Source organism: Bubalus kerabau, chromosome 19, assembly GCF_029407905.1.
Source record: "Bubalus kerabau isolate K-KA32 ecotype Philippines breed swamp buffalo chromosome 19, PCC_UOA_SB_1v2, whole genome shotgun sequence".
Classification (NCBI taxonomy): domain Eukaryota; kingdom Metazoa; phylum Chordata; class Mammalia; order Artiodactyla; family Bovidae; genus Bubalus; species Bubalus kerabau.
Genome location: NC_073642.1, coordinates 8,163,506 through 8,184,657, shown reverse-complemented (window position 1 = coordinate 8,184,657; position 21,152 = coordinate 8,163,506). Strand labels below are relative to the sequence as shown.

At 40.3% G+C, this 21,152-nt stretch overlaps 1 protein-coding gene across 4 annotated transcripts in view; it reads right to left on the bottom strand.

Moving 5' to 3' along the window:
• TTC23 (tetratricopeptide repeat domain 23) overlaps positions 1 to 21,152 on the bottom strand; it is a 163,228-nt gene that overhangs the window by 129,552 nt on the left and 12,524 nt on the right. The window contains exon 2 of one of the 4 annotated variants that reach the window (XM_055556515.1): positions 1,471 to 1,643. The exons of the other annotated variants lie outside the window; for them this stretch is intronic. The gene's annotated coding sequence lies outside the window, so the exon portion shown is untranslated. The remainder of the gene's footprint in view (positions 1 to 1,470; positions 1,644 to 21,152) is intronic. 4 annotated transcript variants of the gene reach the window in all.

Here is a 21,152-nt window from a genome sequence, read left to right as displayed (position 1 = left end):
ATGGTTTTTCCACTAGTCATGTATGGATGTGAGAGTTGTACCATAAAGAAGGCTGAGTGCTGAAGAACTGATGCTTTTGACTTGTGGGGTTGGAGAAGACTCTTGAGAGTCCCTTGGACCGCAAGGAGATCCAACCAGTCTATCCTAAAGGAAATCATCCCTGAATATTCATTGGAAGGGCTGATGCTGAAGCTGAAACCCTAATACTTTGGCCACCTGATGCAAAGAACTGACTCACTGGAAAAGACCCTGATGCTGGGAAAGATTGAAGGTGGGAGGAGAAGGGGACAACAGAGGATGTGGTGGATGGATGGCATCACTGACTTGATGGACATGAGTTTGAGCAAACTCCAGGAGTTGGTGATGGACAGGGAAGCCTGGTGTGCTGCAGTCCATGGGGTCAAAAAGAGTCGGACATGCTGAACGACTGAACTGAACTGAAACTCTCTATTGGCTCCTAGACACAGAAACAACAAAGTAGCTGACATTTGTCATGCCCCCTGTTCTGTTGTTTCTCTCATGGTAGAAAAATAAGTATTTATATCTATACCTCTCTTTCAAAGTGCAAGGCTGACATAAAAGGATGTGATTTTCAAAACATCTGATTATGATGCTAGTATTTTATAACAACAAGACAGAAATGACACTGCCATTAAACTATGACTTACCATCAGCTGTAACATGCACTCCAGTTTCAAAGATGTTTAATTGCCAAAAGAAATGTGCATCTCTGAATCAATGAAATGAGGAATGTTACTTGCCTGCCTTCTGAAAGCATTTCAATCAGTGACCTTTTGGCAGTGGTCCCATATGGGACCTAAGGCATAAGGGGCCTTTCCCTCCCTGGCTCCTGCCTGCACACTCCACTGAGACAGATGCTATCTATAACAGTCCCACTCAGCAGTGGGTGGGGGACTCTGGTGGGACCCCTCTCCCAACCAAGTGAGCAACTGTCAGCCAGCAACCAGTTAATGCCCTATTCTACCATTGCTCAGGGCCACTGAAAGCCCCTTCCCCATCCCTATTGTTATATACAACCCTGTATAATTCAGGATTATATTCAGAAAATAATTCATGAACAACCCTGAATCCTGACTGAGATAAGATGGTTTTTGGACACTCAAGTCTACCATCTCCTTTGTCTGCTACCCTTCTGATTAAAGTCATCATTCCATGCTCCAACAACTCCTCTCTCAATTTATTAGCCTGTCATGCGTCAAACAGAACGAGCTTAGGCTTGGTAACAATCTTCCTTTCAATATGTGTGGTACCATACAGTAATACCTTTAGCACAAAGACAGATTTTTTCAGTTCACTTACTTTGAGCTACACGTTTATCATCAGCCACTTTTCTTTTCTTTCTAATAGTCATAGCTGGGATTTAAATTTTCATTAGAAATCAGCCTAAGCCCCCTCAGTGACTTCCCAAGTCTCTCAATCCACTGGCCCACAACTATCAGACAGACATACCCAATCAATTGATGCTATTCTTTCTGCCAGACCTGTCCAGTAGAATGCTGAAGCACGTGATCAACACCAGATCAAAGTGAGAGGAAGTAGAGGTCTGAAGTAGGGACTCAGTCTTCCATTTCCAAAAGGTGTTCAAAAATTTAATAACTGGTATAGCAGGAGGACCAATCAATCTGTATAGATGACAACGATGTTGGAGTTAGCTAGGTTCTGAATGTCCCCAGCTGTTACAGATGTTAGTTAACCTTTAGGTGCTGACAGGTGGGGAGATGTAGGGAGGCTAGAGAAGAGGCAGGAGCTCTCTCAGGGTACTGGCTCTTAGGAAATAATAACCATTATGACTGCATGAGAGAGTACTAGTTGAAAACCAATCTTGCCCATATGTAAGCTGCAGCATCAAAAAGCTGTGAAACAGAAAAACATCCCATAAAGATACAGAATACCAAAACTGAATAAAATGGAAACAGAAAATCTGAATAGAATTATAACAAACAAATAAGTTAGTAAGTGAAAATATTTACACAAAGTTAAACCTATGTCCAGATAGCTTGAGTTGTAAATTCTACAAAAACTTTCAAGAAAATAATAATGTGTATTTTTTGCAAGCCTCAGAAAAAAAGGGAAGGGAACACTTTCCAGCTTATTCTATGAGGCCACTAATATAGAATCAGGAAGCCACTTCCTGATACCAAGGCCAGACAAAGACAACACACAAAAACAGCAAACCAATAATGCTTAATAAATATGAACACAAAAAATCCTCAACAAAATATATGCAAGCCAAATCTAGGGACATAGAAAAAGATAATAAGCTATGACTGAGGGAGATTCATCCTGGGAATGTAAGGTTTGCTTAACATCTGAAATCGTTAATGTAATATACCATATTTAAAAAATAGAGGGGGGGGAACTGCATGATCATCTTGATAGATAAAGAAAAATTATTTGGCAAAATCCAACATCCATTTATGACAAAAACTTCTTCAACCTGATAAAAGATTTGATTTTAAAAACTTTAGGTCAAGCATCACACTTAGTGGTGAACATTTGCATGCTTTCATCCCAAGGCTGGAAACAAGGCAAGGATGTTTGCTCTCACCACTTGTATTCAAGATGGTAATGGATGTTCTAAACAGTGCGATGAGGCAAGAAAAAGATACAAAAGGTATGCATATTAGAAAGGAAGAAATTAAACCTTATTATTAGATGACATGATCCTATATGCAGAAAATCCTAAGGGATTCATACAGAAAAACAAACAAACAAACAAAAAAACTACTAGAAACTACTGAACAAATTCAGCAAGGTTGCAGGATATAAAAGAAACAAGAATTGTATTTCTATCTATTTAAAAATGAAATTAAGAAAACATTTTCATTCACAAGAAAAACATCAAAAAAATAAAATATTCAGGGATAAACAAAACAAAAAAGTTTGATTTAACTTTTTTGATTTAACAAAACTTTTTTTTTTTGATTTAACAAAAAAGTACGAGACTTTTACACTGAAAAACACTACTTAAAGTAGTCAAAGAATATTAAATAAATGAAGAGATGTTGCATGTTTATGACTAGAAGCCTTAATAACACTAAAATAGCAATACTTCCCAAATATTGAACTATACAGTTAACGTAACCTTTTATCAAAATTCCAACTGCCTCTTGCTGCCCCCTAGCATCTGACCTTAAATTCATATGGAAATATAAGAGACCAAGAAGCTAAAATGATCTTGAGAAGAACAAACTTGGAGGAATTATATTTCCAATTTAAAAAAAATTACTACAAAGCTAAAATAATCAAAAGAGTGTGGTGCTGACACAGAACTGACATAAAGTTCAATGGGATAGAGTGGAGATCCGCCCCCCTCCACCCCAACTCGGGCATGCCCAGCCCCTTGGCTGCATCTCCAGGCTGGGGAGCCTGATGTGGGGCCGAGAACCTTCACAACAGTGCAAGGACTTCTTTGATATCATTGTTCTCCAGGTTGTGGATCTCCCACCCAGAGGGTATAGGATTTTATTTTGTAGTGATTGTGCCCCTCCTACTGTTTTGTTGTGGCTTTTCCTTTGTCCTTGGATGTAGGGTATCTTTCAAACTCATAGCCCCCTCAGAGTAGGCCCCCATGGAGAAGAGGCCATGCTGCCAACTCACATGAGGGGCTGGTATTTGGGGTGATGAAGGTCCCACTGCCAGGCCCAGCATCCCTGATCTGTATGCCCTGTGTGTGTACCCAGTGTGTGTCTCAGGCCAGGTTGCCAGCCTCCTCCCACAGGAACAGGCCTGTGGCAGAAGCTGTACCTGGGAGGCACCTGGTTCCAGAGACCTAGTTTTGTTCTGTGACTCTCGATAAAAGGCCATACTATCAGAAAAAAAAAAAAAAAAAAAATCAGTGGGATAGAATTGAGAATCTGGTTAATAAACAGTTACATTTACTGTCAGTTGTTTTTTGAAAAGTATGCCAAGATAAATAATTCAGAAAAGACTAGTCCTCTAATCACTGGTGTTGAAACAACTTGGATAGGCACATGCCAAAGAACTGAGCTGGAGCCTTATATCATACCATATACAAAACTTAACTCCAACTGGATCAAAGACATAAAAGGAAGATCTAAAACTATAAAAAGTTCATAGAACATGAAACTAGGTATAAGCTTGGGTTAGGCAAAGATTCTTAGAAAAACAAAGACACAAGCAAAAAAAGGAAAAAAAAATAGATAAATAGGACTCCAACAAAATTAAAAACTTATTGCTCTAAAAGACAACCCATGAAATGGGACAAACTATTTGCAAATATGTCATTTCACTTTCATGCGTTGGAGAAGGAAATGGCACCCCACTCCAGTGTTCTTGCTTGGAGAATCCCAAGGACGGGGGAGCCTGGTGGGCTGCCGTCTATGGGGTATCACAGAGTCGGACACAACTGAAGCGACTTAGCAGCAGCAGCATATGTCTAACAAAGGATTTTATTCAAAATACATTTACAATTCAATAATAAGACAACAAATAACCAAATTTATAAACAGGCAAAAAATCTGAATAGATATTTTACCAAAAAAGATGCATGAATGACCAATTAGCACATGAGAATATACCATTATATCTTCTTTCAGAGGACCAAAATTGCAACTGGCTGTTGAACAACCATCAACAGGAAGACACTGGAACCCAGCAAAAAAAGATACCCCACATCCAAGGACAAAGGAGAAGCCACAATGAAACAGTAGGAGGGGCACAATCACTATAAAATAAAATCCTATACCCTCTGGGTGGGAGACCCACAACCTGGAGAACAGTGATATCGAAGATGTCCTTGCACTGTTGTGAAGGTTCTTGGCCCCATATCAGGCTTTCCAGCCTGGAGATGCAGCCAAGGGTCTGGGAATGCCCAGGGAATCTGACTTTGAAGGCCAGTGGGATTTGATTACAGGACTCCCCACAGGACTGGGGGAAACAGAGATGCCACTCTTGACAGACATAAACAAAACTTTGTACACACCATGACTGAGGGGAAAGGAACAGCGACCCCACAGAAGACTGAGCCAGACCTACCTGTGAATGTTTGAGGGTCTTCTGAAGAGGTGTGGGTTGGCAGAGACCCACCACAGGGACAGGGGAACTGGTAGCAGTGTTCCTGGGAGATATGTCTCAGCGTAAATTCTCTTGGAGCTTGCCAATAGCCCTACCATAGAGCCTGTGGACTCCAGGACTGGGTCATTTCAGGCCAGATAACAAACTGGCACAGCTCTACCCATCAGCAGACACTTGGATTAAAGTTTTACTGAGCAAGATGAGAGCACGACCAGAGCAAGACCCATTTTTCCCCACAGCCAGTCCTTCCCATTAGGAAGCTTGCACAAGCCTCTTATCCTCATGCACCAGAGAGAAGACAGAAGAAATAAGAACTACAATCCCAGCAGCCTCCAGAACTAATACAACAATCACAGAAAGCTAACTAAAATGAAAAGAAATAGGGTTATGTCACAGATGAAGGAATAAGATAAATCCCCAGAAAAACAACTAAATGAAGTGGAGATAGGCAACCTCCCAGAAAAAGAATTCTGAATAATGATAGTGAACATGATTCAGGATCTGGGAAAAAGAATGGAGAAGATGCAAATGTTTACTAAAGGCTTAGGAGAACTAAAGAAGAAACAAACAGAGATGAACAATGCAATAGAAGTAATCAATAGCAAAATAACTGAGGCAGAAAGACAGATAAGTGACCTGAAAGACAGAATGGTGAAAAACAACACTACAAAACAGAATATGGAAAAAAAGAATGAAAAGAAATGAAGACAGTATAAGAGATCTCTGTGACAACATTAAACACACTGATATTCGCATTATAACAGTCCCAGGAGAAGAGAAAGACAAAGGATCCAAGAAAATATTTGAAGAGATAATAGCTGAAAACTTCCCCAACATGCGAAACAATATAGTCAACCAAGTTCAGGAAGCACAGACCATCCCAGGCAGGATAACAGGAGGAACACACCAAAACACAGTAATCAAACTGACAAAAATTAAAGACAAAGATAAATTATTAAAAGTAACAAGGGAAAAAAGACAAATAACATACAAGGGAAATCCCAAAAGGTTATCAGCCAATTTCTCAACAGAAACTCTATAAGCTAGAAGGGAATGGCATGACCTATTCCAAGTGATGAAACAGAAGAACCTATAACCAAGAATATTTTACTCAGTTAGACTCTCATTCAGATTTGATGAAGAAATCAAGTTTTCCAGACAAGCAAAATTTAAGAGAATTCAGCACCACTAAGCCAGTTTAAAAACAAATGCTAAAAAAATAAAATAAAATAAAATAAAATAAAATAAAAACAAATGCTAAAGGAACTTCTCTACACAGGAAACACAAAACAAGGAAAAGATTTACAAAAATAAACCTAAAACAATTAGCACAAAGGATCATACGTATCAATAAGTACCTTAAATGTAAATGGATTAAATTCACCAACCAAAAGATATAGACTGGCTGAGTGGATACAAAAGCAAGATGGGCTGAGTGGTCTACAAAAGACCCACCTCAGACCTATGGGCACTTAGAGACTGAAAGTAAGGGGATGGGAGAAGGTATTTCATGCAAATCGAGATCATAAGAAAGCTGGACTAGTGATACTCATATCAGACAAGATAGACTTTAAAACAAAGACTTTTATAAGAGACAAAGAAGGACATTACATAATGATAAAGAGTTCAATCCAAAAAGAAGATATAACAATTATAAATATATATAGACCCAACATAGAAGCACCTCAATATGTAAGGCAAATAATAACAAATATAAAGGGAGAAATTGTCAGTAATACAATAATAGTGGGGAACTTTTAATACCCCACTTTCACAAATGTACATATAATCTAGACAGAAAATCAACAAAGAAACAAAGTCTTTAACATTTTAGATGGGTTGGACTTAATTGATATTTATAGAACATTCCACCCAAAAGCAGCAGACTACACATTCTTCTCAAGTGCACATGGAACATTCTCCAGGACTGACCACATGCTGGGCCACAAGGTGAGCCTTGGTAAATTTAATAAAATTGAAATCGTATCAAGCATCCCTAAGAAACACAAGTATGTGACAACTAAACAATATGCTACTGAACAACCAGTGGATCACTGAAGAAATCAAGGAAGAAAATCTAGAGACAAATGAGAACAAAAGCACATTCGTCCTAAACTTATGGGATGCAGCAAAAGTAGTTCTAAGTGGGAAGTTTATAGCAATACAATCTTATCTCAAGAAACAAGAAAGAACTCAAATAAACAACCTAACCTAACCAGACCCAGGGATCAAAACCAGGTCTCCCGCATTGCAAACAGATTCTTTCCCAACTGAGCCACCAGGGAAGCCCAAGAATACTGGAGTGTGTAGCCTATCCTTTCTCCAGGGGATATTTCCAATCCAGGAATCAAACCAGGGTCTCCTGCATTGTAGGTGGATTCTTTACCAGTTAAGCTACCAGAGAAGCCCTCAACATAATAAAGGCCATATATGACAAATCTACAGCTAGCATCATACTCAACGGTGAAAAGCTGAAAGTATTCCCTCTAAGATCAGGATCAAGACAAGGATGTCCATTCTCACCACTTTTATTCAACATAGTTTTAGAAGTCCTTGTTATAGCAATCAGAGAAGAAAAAGAAGGGGAATCCAAATCAGAAAAGAAATTAAACTGTCACTGTTTATAGATGACATGATCCTATACATAGAAGATCCTAAAGATGCTACCAGAAAGCTACTAGAACTCATCAGTGAATTTGGTAAAGTTGCATCTTACAAAATTAATACACAGAAATCTGTAGTATTTCTATACACTAAAAATGAAAGAACAGGAAGAGAAATTCTAGAAGCAATTCCATTTATCATCACATCAAAAAGAATAAAATACCTAGAAATAAAACTAACTAAGGAGACAAAAGACCCATACTCTGAAAACTGGAAGATGCTGATAAATTGAAGAAGACATAAACATGTGGTAAGATATGCCATGTTCATGAATTGGATGAATCGATATTGTCAAAATGACTATACTACCCAAGGCAATCTACCAATTCAATGCAATCCCTATCAAATTACCAATGGCATTTTTCACAGAACTAGAAAAAAAAATCTCAGAATTTGTATGGAGACACAAAAGACCCAAGATAAACAAAGCAATCTTGAAAAAGAAAACAGAGCTAGAGCAAACAGGCTTCCTGACTTCAGACTATACTACAAAGCTACAGTCATCAAAACAGTATGGTACTGGCACAAAAATATACATATAGATCAATGGAACAGAATAGAAAACCCAGACATAAGCCCACGCACCTATGGTCAATTGATCTATGACAAAGGAGGCAAGACTGTACAATGCTGGAGAGACGATTTCTTTAACAAATGGTGCTGGGAAAACTGCACAGCAACATGTAAAAAAAGTGAAATTAGATCATTCCTCAACTTCACACAAAAAATAAGCTAAATGTGAGACCAGATACTATAAAACTATAGAGGAAAACATACGCAAAACACTCTCTGATATAAATCACAGCAATATTTTTTTCAATCCATCTCCCAGAATAATGGAAATAAACGGAAAATAAGCAAATGGGACTTACTTAAACTCAAAAGCTTTTGCACAGCAAAGGAAACAATAAACAAAACAAAAAGACAACCAACAGATGGGAGAAAATATTTGAAAATAATGTGACTGATAAAGGATGTCTCCAAAGTTACAAATTGTTTACGATTCTTAATAGTATCAAAACAAACTACTCAAAAAATGGGCAGAAGATCTGAATAGACATTTCTCCAAAGAGGACAGAGAGATGGTCAACAGGCACATAAAAAGATATTTAACATTGCTAGTTATTAGAAAAATGCAAATAAAAACTACAGTGAGGTATTACCTTACATGGCTCAGAATGCTATCATTAAATAATCCACACACACACACAAAATGCTGGAGAGGGTGTGGAGAGAAGGGAACCCTCCTTTTGGTGGGAATGTAAATTGGTACAACCAATATGGGGAACAGCATGGAGGTTCCTTAAAAAACTAAAAATAGAGCTACCATATGACCTTGCAATCCCACTGCTGGGCATATATCCAGAGAAAAACATGGCCCAAAAAGACGTATGCACCCCAGTGTTCATTGGAGCACTGTTTACAATAACCAAGACATGGAAGCAACCAAAATGTCCATCAACAGAAGAATGGATAAAGAAAATGTGGTACATATATACAATGGAATATTATTCAGCCATTAAAAAGAAAGAAAAATGCATTTGCAGCAGCATGGATGGATGTAGAGAGTGTCATACTGAATGAAGTCAGTCAGACAGAGAAGGAGAAATATCATATGACATCTCTTATATGTGAAATCTAAAAAGAAATGACACACATGAACTTTCTTACAAAACAGAAAGAGATTCACAGACTTAGAAAACAAATTTATGTTTGTTGGGGGAAAAGGATAGTTAGGGACTTTGGAAAGGTCATGTACACACTGAAATATTTAAAATGGATAACCAACAAAGACCTATTGTATGGCACATGGGACCCTGCTCAATGTTATGTGCCAGCCTGGATGTGAGGGGGCTTGGGGGAGAATGGGCACATGTTTATAAGGCTGAATCCCTTCGCTATTCACTTTAAACTATTACTCCAATACAAAATGTTTTTGGTGTTAAAAAGAAAAAGAAATAAAAAACACACCATTATTAGTCAGTAAGAAAATGCAAATCAAAACTATAATGAGAATCACTTCACACCCATCAGAGTGATTATAAACAAAAGGACAGACATTTAGAAGTGCTGGTGAAGATGTGGAGAAGTTGGAATCTTCACACAACACTGTTGGAAAATGTAAAATTGTTAATTCACTTTAGAAAGCAGTTGAGTGATTCTTCAAAAAGTTAAACATATAGTTTCCACATGACTCAGCAATTCCACTTCTAGGTATATACCCAAGAGAACTAAAAGCACATTCACACAAAACCTTGTAAACATTTTCATAGCACTATTATTTATAATAGCTAAACACTGAAAGTAGTGTAAATGTTTATCAACTTTTGAGTGGATAAAACCAATGTGGTAGTGTCCATACAATGGAATATTATTTAGTAATAAAAATGAGTAATAATGGAACTGATTAAGATGGTGGAGTGAAACTGAAAATCACTCAGTTGTGTCTGACTCTTTGCTATCCAGTATTCTCCAGGCCAGAATCCTGGAGTGCATAGCCTTTCCCTTCTCCAGGGGATCTTCCCGGTGATTGAACCCAGGTCCCCACAATGCAGGCAGATTCTTTACCAGCTGAGCCACAAGGGAACACAAAACTCACCTCCACCCATAAATACATCAAAAATACATCTAAATGTGGATGATTCTGACTGAAAATTAACTGGAGACTGTCAAAAATACTCCTATATAAGCAAGGCTGTAAGAAAGATCCACACTGAATCAGGAAAGAAGAGAAGACATGAAATCAAGTCAGTACCTGTACCCTTGAAAGGGGATTCAGAGGAAAAGAGAGATCATGGGAGTGGCAATCCTCCCTGGGGTGTTCATGGTTTGAGCAACAATATTGGGTGTCCCAGCCTTGGGATCTGACACAGGGAAGGCAAGTCCCCACAGCTGGTTGGAGGGCCGGTGGGACTAGCAGGAGGACTCTGGGAAGCCTGAATCCCACTCATGAGGACTGTATGTCCACTTGCTCGCTCCCAAGGCAGAGCAGAGGGAGCAGACTGAGGCTTTGCAAGTGTCTGGCTGGTTTCCCACAACCAGTCTGAGCTGAGTGAACATTCCAGTCTTGCTCTGGAGCCTCGCTGTGATACACAGACTTGGCTTAGGCCTCAAGAACCATCGAGCAGGATAGGGGCAGCCACTGTTTGTGCTAACAAAGGAGGCTCATCAGAAAAGCCCCGTCTCTGTCTGTAGTGGGACCACCACAATTCACATCCTGACACGTGCTGAGAGCCCACACAGGCCCTGCCTGCTCTGTGGGGCATTCATCTTCACACTGTGATGGGGGTGGTAGAGGCAGTGGGGAGGGTCCAGCTATCACAGACAAAGGACACTTGGGCCTGAAGTGGCATGTGAGCACGGCAGAGGGCAGCCATTCCTGCTGCTTACACAGGCAGTTCATCAAAAAGCAGTCCAGATATCTGGCCCCAGCTGGATGGCCACAGCCCTTTCCCTGACACACCAAGTGACCGCACCAGCCCCTCTGGTTCCAGTGCAGCTCCCCTCTGGGGCAAGAGTGAGGAGAGCACACCCCTGAAGGGAGCTGAGGCAGCTGGGACCTGAGCCTCAAGGCTTCTGCTCTGGCAACTTAAGACCTTCTCCTGCCTTCAGTGCGCTGGTGAAAGTCACTGAGCAGAGGGGAAGCCTCAGCTCACATCTGGCTCTGACTCTAGCCACTCCATTTCTAGTCCAACCTCCTACCAAGATGAGAGCTGTCAGTTCACCCTGAGGTAAGACATGACTTCTGTTCATGTCAAATCCAGCTCTCCCAACAAAGCCACCAGGGACATGCAGACTATACAGGGATGCTCCCACATAAGGACACCCATTCAAGGCTGAAACAGGTAACTATTTCACCTAATTTCATAGAAACAGAGAAGTTAAACAAAATGAGAGGACAGGGGTATTTGTTATAATTGAAAGAGAAAGAGAAAATCCTTGAAAAAACTACAAGAGAAACAGATATAAACAGTTCGCCATATAAAGAATTTGAAGCATTGGTAATGTTAGGTAGGAAGTTAAACAAGAGCGACAAGGGGGTGGCCTGGCTGAAAGAGATGCAAGCTGATCTCTAAAACCATCCCAGACACACCCAGGAGAGCTCACAGATATGCTACAAAAATAAACATAGAGAGTTTTCCAACTCCTGCACATGCGCCCTAGGCACACAGTGAATACAAAATAAGCACAGGGACTTCTCCAAGTAATCTCAGGCAACTAGGAATCCATTAAGGGTTTATAAATATTCTATATTTGATTATAACCGATGTAAACTGAATTATAGGAAGACATAAACAACACAGACTGCTGTCATATAACTTACAACTGTTAATCTTGACCGTATGCCCAGTTGCAGTCCACTTCATTGATCGGTTATGGGTACAAGCCCTATTTTGCACAGGGCATAACCAAAAGGAAGAGTTCTGGAAGTATAAAAACAGGGAAAGCAAGAGAGAAAAAAAAGATTTCTTTGGGGCTGGCCTCTTCCGATGTCTTGGGAGTATCTGTCTAACAAAATATCTGTCTGCTTGAGCTGAACTCAGCTGTAACTTGTCTGTTGTTTTAACCCTTTAGTTTGTTGTTCCAAATTTTTGTTGCAACAAGGCAAAAACTAAGGAAGAGAAATAAACTGATCTGGTAGTAATAAGAATGTGAACTGAATAAAGAATAGATGGACAGAATGAGAATTTTAACAGGAACAAAAAAAGTATTAAAAAAATCCATCAGAACTAAAGAGTATAATAACTGAAATGAAAGACACGCTAGAAGGAATTAATAGACTACAAGCTACAGAAGAAATGCAAGTGATCTGGAAGACAGAATAAAGTCAACCACCCCATTAAAATAGCAAAAATAACAACAAATTCATAAAATGAGAACAATTTAAGGGATCTTTGGGATAATAATCATGCTACCAAGGTTCCCATTACAGGGTTCCCAGAGGGAGAAGAGAGAGGGGGGGGGGGGTTGAAGATGTATTACATGAAATTATAGCTGAAAACTTTCCAAACCTGAAAGAAACAGATATCCAAATATAGGAAGTACACAGAGTGCCAAACAAGATGAACCCAAATAGACTGATACCAAGAAATGAACCACATGGACCACAGCCTTGTCAAACTCAATGAAACTATGAGCCATGCTGTATAGAGCCACCCAAAACAGACAGGTCATGGTGGAGAGTTTTGACAAAACGTGGTCCACCAGGGAAGGGAATAGCAAACCACTTCAGTATGCCTGCCTTGCGAACAGTATGAAAAGGCAAAAAGATAGGACACTGAAAGATGAACTCCCCAGGTCAGTAGGTGCCCAATATACTACTGGAGATCAGAGGAGAAATAACTCCAGAAAGAATGAAGAGATGGGGCCAAAGAAAAACAACATCCAGTTGTGGATGTGACTGGTGATGGAAGTAAAGTCTGATGCTGTAAACAGCAATATTGCATAGGAACCTGGAATGTTAGGGTAATGAATTAAGGCAAATTGGAAGTGGTCAAACAGGACACGGCAAGACTGAACATTGACATTCTAGGAATCAGCGAACTAAAATGGACTGGAATGGGTGAATTTAACTCAGATGACCATTACAAATACGATTGTGGGCAGGAATTCCTTAAAAGAAATGGAGTAGCCATCTTAGTCAACAAAAGATTCCAAAAAATCCGAAATGCAGTACTTGGATGGAATCACAAAAATGACAGATGATCTCTGTTCGTCTCCAAGGCAAACCATTCAATATCACAGTAATCCAAGTCTATGCCCTGACTAGTAATGCTGAAGAAGCTGAACGGTTCAATGAAGACCTACAAGACCTTCTAGAACTAACACCCCAAAAAGATATCCTTTTCACTATAGGGGACTGGAATGCAAAAGTAGGAAGTCAAGAAATACCCAGAGTAACAAGCAAATTTGGCCTTGGAGTACAGAATGAAGCAGGGCAAAGGTTAATAGAGTTTTGCCAAGAGAACGCACTGGTCATAGCAAACACGCTCTTCCAACAACACAAGAGAAGACTCTACAAATGGACATCACCAGAGGGTCAATACCAAAATCAGATTGATAATATTGTTTGCAGCCAAAGATGGAGAAGCTCTATACAGTCAGCAAAAACAAGAATGTGAGCAGACTGTGGCTGAGATCATGAACTCCTTATTGCCAGATTCAGACTGAAATTGAAGAAAGTAGGGAAAACCAATGGACCATTCAGGTATGACCTAAATCAAATCCCTTATGATTATACATCGGGAGTTAAAAACAGATTCAAGGGATTAGATCTGAGAGAGTGCCTGAAGAACTAAGGATGGAGATTCGTGACATTGTACAGGAGGTAGTGATCAAGACCATCCCCAAGAAAGGGAAAATGGTTGTCTGAGGAGGCCTTACAAAATAGCTATGAATACAAGAGAAACAAAAGGCAAAGGAGAAAAGGAGATATACCTATTTGAATGCCAAGTTCCAAAGTAAGGAGAGATAAGAAAGCCTTCCTTAGTGATAAATGCAAAGAAATAGAGGAAAACAATAGAATGGGAAAGACTAGAGATCTCTTCAAGAAAATTAGAGATACAAAGAGAACTTTTCATGCGAAGATGAGCACAATAAAGGACAGAAACAGTATGGACCTAACAAAAGCAGAAGATATTAAGAAGATGTGGCATGAATACACAGAAAAACTACACAAAAAAGATCTTCATGACCCAGATAATCACGATGATGTGATCACTCACCTAGAGCCAGACATTCTGGAATGTGAAGTCAAGTGGGCCTTAGGAAGCATCACTACGAACAAAGCTAGTGGAGGTGATGGAATTCCAGTTGAGCTCTTTCAAATCCTGAAAGATGATGCTGTGAAAGTGCTGCATTCAATTTGCCAGCAAATTTGGAAAACTCAGCAGTGGCCACAGAATTGGAAAAAGTCAGTTTTCATTCCAATCCAAAGAAAGGCAATATCAAAGAATGTTCAAACTACTGCACAATTGCCCTCATCTCACATGCTATCAAAGTAATGCTCAAAATTCTTCAAGCCAGGCTTCAGCAATATGTGAACCATGAATTTCAGATGTTCAAGCTGGATTTAGAAAAGGCAGAGGAACGAGAGATCAAATTGCCAATATCTGTAGGATCATCAAAAAAGCAGGAGAGTTCCAGAAAAACATCTACTTCTGCTTTATTGACTATGCCAAAGCCTTTGACTGTGTGGATCATAATTAACTGTGGAAAATTCTTCAAGAGATGGGAATACCAGATTACCTTACCTGCCTTCTGAGAAATCTGTATGCAGGACAAGAAGCAACAGTTAGAATCAGACATGGAACAACAGACTGGTTCCAAATTAGGAAAAGGAGTACATCAAGGGTGTATATTGTCACCATGCTTATTTAACTTCTATGCAGAGTACATCATGAGAAACGCTTGACTGGATGAAGCACAAGCTGGAATCAAGATTGCTGGGAGAAATATCAATAACCTCAAATATGCAGATGACACCACACCTATGGCAGAAAGCAAAGAGGAAGTACAGAGCCTCTTGATGAAAGTGAAAGAGGAGAGTGGAAATAGTTGGCTTAAAACTCAACATTCAGAAAACTAAGATCATGGCATCTGGTCCCATCACTTCATGGCAAATAGATGGGGAAACAGTGACAGACTTTATTTTGAGGGGCTCCAAAATCACTGCAGATGGTGACTGCAGCCATGAAATTAAAAGATGCTTGCTCCTTGGAAGAAAAGTTATGACCAACCTAGACAGGATATTGAAAAGCAGTGACATTGCTTCGCCAACAAAGGTCCATCTAGTCAAAGCTACGGTTTTTCCAGTAGTCATGTATGGATGTTGAGAGTTGGACTATAAAGAAAGCTGAGCACCAAAGAATTGATGCTTTTGAACTGTGGTGTTGGAGAAGACTCTTGAGAGTGCCTTGGACTGCAAGGAGATCCAACCTGTCTAGCCTAAAGGAAATAAGCATCAATATTCATTGAAAGGACTGATGCTGAAGCTGAAACTCCAATAATTTGGCCACTGGATGTGAAGAAGAGGGTCATTGGAAAAGTCCCTGATGCTGGGAAAGATTGAAGGTGGGAGAAGGGGACGACATAGGATGAGATGGTTGAATGGCATCACCAACTCAATGAACACGAGCTTGAGTAAGCTCCAGGAGTTGGTGATGGACAGGGAGACCTGATAGGTTGCAGTCCATGTGGTTACAAAGACTCAGACACAACTGAGTGACTGAACTGAACTGAATTGAAGAAATATTATGACAAAAATGGCAAAATTTAAAGAGAGAATATTAAGGCAGCAGGAAAAAAACAGAGTCATATACAAGGGAACCCTCCGTAAGATTATCACTTAATTTTTCTAAAGAAACTTTGCAGGCAGAAGGAAGTGGTGTGATATGCTCAAAGTGCTGATAGGGAAAAAATCTGTATCCTAGGATACTCTATTCAGTAAGATTAGCATTTAGAATTGAAGGAGAGATGAAGAACTTCTAAAAGAAGCAAAAACTAAAAGAGTTTATCAATACTAAAGCTATCCTAAAAGAAATGTAAAATGGTCTTCTCTAGGTGGAAAAAAAAATGTTACAAAAAGAAGTAAGAATCTGGAGGTGGTCCTAAGAGGGCAGAGGAATAGGACGGGGAGACCACTTTCTCCCCCACAAATTCATCAAAAGAACATTTAAAAGCTGAGTAAATTCCACAAAACAACTTCTGAATGCCGGCAGAGGACATCAGGCACCCAGAAAAGGACATCAGGCACCCATTGTCTTTGAAAGGAGGTAAGATAAAATATAAAAGACAAAAAGAGAGATAAAAGAGGTAGGGATGGAGCTCCATCCCAGGAAGAGAGTCTTAAAAAGAGGGAAGTTCCTAAACACCAGGAAACACTCTCACTGCCAAGTCTGTGGTGAGACTTGGAACCACAGAGGGCAACATAAATGGGAGGAAAAATAAATAAATAATTAAAATCCACAGATTACGTGCCCAGCAGTAACTCCCCCAGTGGAGAAGAAGTGCAGACACCTGCACCCGCCGCTAGTAAGCGGGGGCTGGGCAGGGAGGCGACGGGTGCATTGCTTAGAGTAAGGACTGGGCCTGAATGCCCTGAGGGCAATCTGAGGAAACTAACTTGGGCTAGCAAACCAGACTGTGGGATAGCTACCACGCGAAAAGTCCTAACCTAAGACACCACCAGGCCCACTCACAGAACAAAGGACTGAACAGAGCTAGCCAGCTGCAGACAATACCCCTCCGGTGACAGGCAGCCAGAGCCGGAAGCGGGCAATCGCAGCCTCAGAGAGGCATTATCTACCAAACTGCAAGCAGGCTTCTTTGCTAACTAAGACTTCTTGGGGTTCTGGACGGTTAACATCCACCTGAGAAGGTGCGCCTGTTGTACACCCAGACAACGGAGCCGCAGGGACAGGGGAGGCGTTAAGTCGCAGCAACTGCGCTCGCCAAACACCTCATCACCTGAGCTGCTCGGACCTGGGAAGTGCACAAAACGCAGGCCCAACCGAGTCCGCGCCTCTGAGGACTACCTGAGTGCCTGGACCTGAGCGGCTTAGACCTGGGAGGTGCATGCAGCCCAGGGCCGGCCTCCGACGGTTCCCAGTGGAGCAACCAGAGCCTGAGCAGTGTGGGCAGGGAGGGCACACGTGCCTTGAGCGGGGGCAGGCCCAGTGTGGCTGAGACACTGCGAGCACACGCCTATGCTATTTGTTTGCAGCGTCCCTCCCTCCCCACAGTGTGACTGAACAAGTGAGCCTAAAAAAGTGTCCACCACCGCCCCCTTTGTGTCAGGGTGGAAATCAGACACTAAAGAGACCAGCAAACAGAAGAAGCTAAAACAGAGGGAACCGCCTTGGAAGTGACAGGTGCAATAGAGTAAAACCCTGTAGTTAGTACTGACTACATAGAAAGGGGCCTATAGATCTTGAGAAATATGAGCCGGACCAAGGACTATCCAAAAATGAACTGACCCCACACTGCCTACAACAACACCAGAGAAAAGTCCTAGATATATTTTTACTATTTTTACTATCATTCTTTTTTATTTAATTAAAAAAAAATTTTATGTCCTCTATTATTCCTTTAATTTTCATTTTTGTAACCTACTATTACTTTGCAAAAAAAAGAGACCCTATTTTTTAAAGCAAACTTCATAAATATATTTTTAATAATTTTTGTGACTTTTTTTTACTTTCTTTTCTTCAATATTGTATTTTTGAAAATCCAACCTCTAGTCTAGATTTTTAATCTTTGCTTTTTGGTATTTGTTATCAATTTTGTACCTTTAAGAACCCAATCTTCAGTACCCATTTTTACTTGGGAGCGAGATCACTTGCCTGAACCCCTTTTTCTCCACCAGGTCGCCTCTATCTCCTCCCTCTCCCTTCTCTTCTCTACCCAACTCTGTGAATCTCTTTGTGTGTTCTGGACTGTGGAGAACACGTAGGGAACTGATTACTGGCTGGATCTATCTCTCTCCTTTGGATTCCCCCCCATTATCCTCCTGGCCACCTCTGTCTCCTTCCTCCCTCTTCTCGTCTCTGTGTAACTCTGTGAACATCTCTGAGCAGTCCAGACTGTGGAGCGCACATAAGGAAGTGATTACTGGCTAGATTGCTCTCTCCTCTTTTGATTCCACCTCATCTCATTTGGGTCACCTCTAACTCCCTCCTCCGTCTTCTCTTCTCCATGTAACTCTGTGAACCACTCTGGGTGTCCCTTACTGTGGAGAAACTTTTCATCTTTAACCTAGATGTTTTATCAGTGGTGCTGTGTAGAAGGAGAAATCTTGAGGCTACTGTAAAATTAAGACTGAAAACCAGAAGCAGGAGGCTTAAGTCCAAATCCTGAGCACACCAGAGAACTCCTGCCTCCAGGGAACATTAATCAATAGGAGCTCATCAAACGCCTCCATACCTACACTGAAATAAAGCACCACCCAAGGGCCAACAAGTTCTAGAGCAAGACATACCACACAAATTCTCCAGCAACAAAGGAACACAGCCCTGAGCTTCAATATACAGGCTGCCCAAAGTCACTCCAAACCCACTGACATCTCATAACTCATTACTGGACACTTCATTGCACTCCAGAGAGAAGAAATCCAGCTCCACCCACCAGATCACTTGACACAAGCTTCCCTAACCAGGAAACCTTGACAAACCATCCATACAACCCCGCCCACAGTGAGGAAACTCCACAATAAAGAGAACTCCACAAACTTCCAGAATACAGAAAGCCCACCCCAAACACAGCAATATAAACAAGATGAAGAGACAGAGGAATACCCAGCAGGTAAAGGAACAGGATAAATGCTCACCAAACCAAACAAAAGAGGAAGAGATAGGGAATCTACCTGATAAAGAATTCCAAATAATGATAGTGAAAATGATCCAAAAATCTTGAAATCAAAATGGAATCACAGATAAATAGCCTGGAGACAAGGATCAAGAAGATGCAAGAAAGGTTTAACAAGGACCTAGAAGAAATAAAAAAGAGTCAATATATAATGAATAATGCAATAAATGAGATCAAAACCACTCTGGAGGCAACAAATAGTTGAATAACGGAGGCAGAAGATAGAATTAGTGAAGTAGAACATAGAATGGTATAAATAAATGAATTAGAAAGGAAAAAAGAAAAACGAATTAAAAGAAATGAGGACAATCTCAGAGACCTCCAGGACAATGTTAAACGCCCCAACATTCGAATCATAGGAGTCCCAGAAGAAGAAGACAAAAAGAAAGACCATGAGAAAATACTTGATTAGATAATAGTTGAAAACTTCCCTAAAATGGGGAAGGAAATAATCCCCCAAGTCCAAGACACCCAGAGAGTTCCAAACAGGATAAACCCAAGACAGAACACCCCAAGACACATATTAATCAAATTAACAAAGATCAAACACAAAGAACAAATATTAAAAGCAGCAAGGGAAAAACAACAAATGACACACAAGGGGATTCCCATAAGGATAACAGCTGATCTTTCAATAGAAACTCTTCAGGCCAGAAGAGAATGGCAGAACATACTTAAAGTGATGAAAGAAAATAACCTACAGTCCAGATTACTGTACTCAGCAAGGATCTCATTCAAATATGAAGGAGAAATCAAAAGCTTTACAGACAAGCAAAAGCTGAGAGAATTCAGCACCACCAAACCAGCTCTCCAACAAATGCTAAAGGATCTTCTCTAGATAGGAAACACAAAAAGGGTGTATAAACTCAAACCCAAAACAATAAAGTAAATGGCAATGGGATCAACTTATCAATAATTACCTTAAATGTAAATGGGTTGAATGCCCCAACCAAAAGACAAAGACTGGCTGAATGGATACAAAAACAAGACCCCTATATATGTTGTCTACAGGACACCCACTTCAAAACAGGGGACACACACAGACTGAAAGTTAAGGGTAGGAAAAAGAGATTCCACACAAATAGAGACCAAAAGAAGGCAGGAGTAGCAATACTCAAATCAGATAAAATAGACTTTAAAACAAAGGCTGTACCTGACTTCAGGCTCTATTACAAAGCCACAGTTATCAAGACAGTATGGTACTGGCACAAAGACAGAAATACAGATCAATGGAACAAAATAGAAAGCCCAGAGATAAATCCATGCACATATGGACACCTTATCTTTGACAAAGGAGGCAAGAATATACAATGGATTAAAGACAATCTCTTTAACAAGTGGTGCTGGGAAATCTGGTCAACCACTTGTAAAAGAATGAAACTAGAACACTTTCTAACACCATACACAAAAATAAACTCAAAATGGATTAAAGATCTAAACGTAAGACCAGAAACAATAAAACTCCTAGAGGAGAACATAGGCAAAACACTCTCTGACATACATCACAGCAGGATCCTCTATGACCCACCTCCCAGAATATTGGAAATAAAAGCAAAAATAAACAAATGGGACCTAATTAACCTTAAAAGCTTCTGCACATCAAAGGAAACTATTAGCAAGGTGAAAAGACAGCCTTCAGAATGGGAGAAGATAATAGCAAATGAAGCAACTGACAAACAACTAATCTCGAGAATATACAAGCAACTCCTACAGCTCAACTCCAGAAAAATAAATGACCCAATCAAAAAATGGGCCAAATAACTAAATAGACATTTCTCCAAAGAAGACATACAGATGGCTAACAAACACATGAAAAGATGCTCAACATCACTCATTATCAGAGAAATGCAAATCAAAACCACTATGAGGTACCATTCCACACCAGTCAGAATGGCTGTGATCCAAAAGTCTACAAGTAATAAATGCTGGAGAGGGTGTGGAGAAAAGGGAACCCTCTTACACTGCTGGTGGGAATGCAAACTAGTACAGCCACTATGGAGAACAGTGTGGAGAGTCCTTAAAAAACTGGAAATAGAACTGCCTTATGATCCAGCAATCCCACTGCT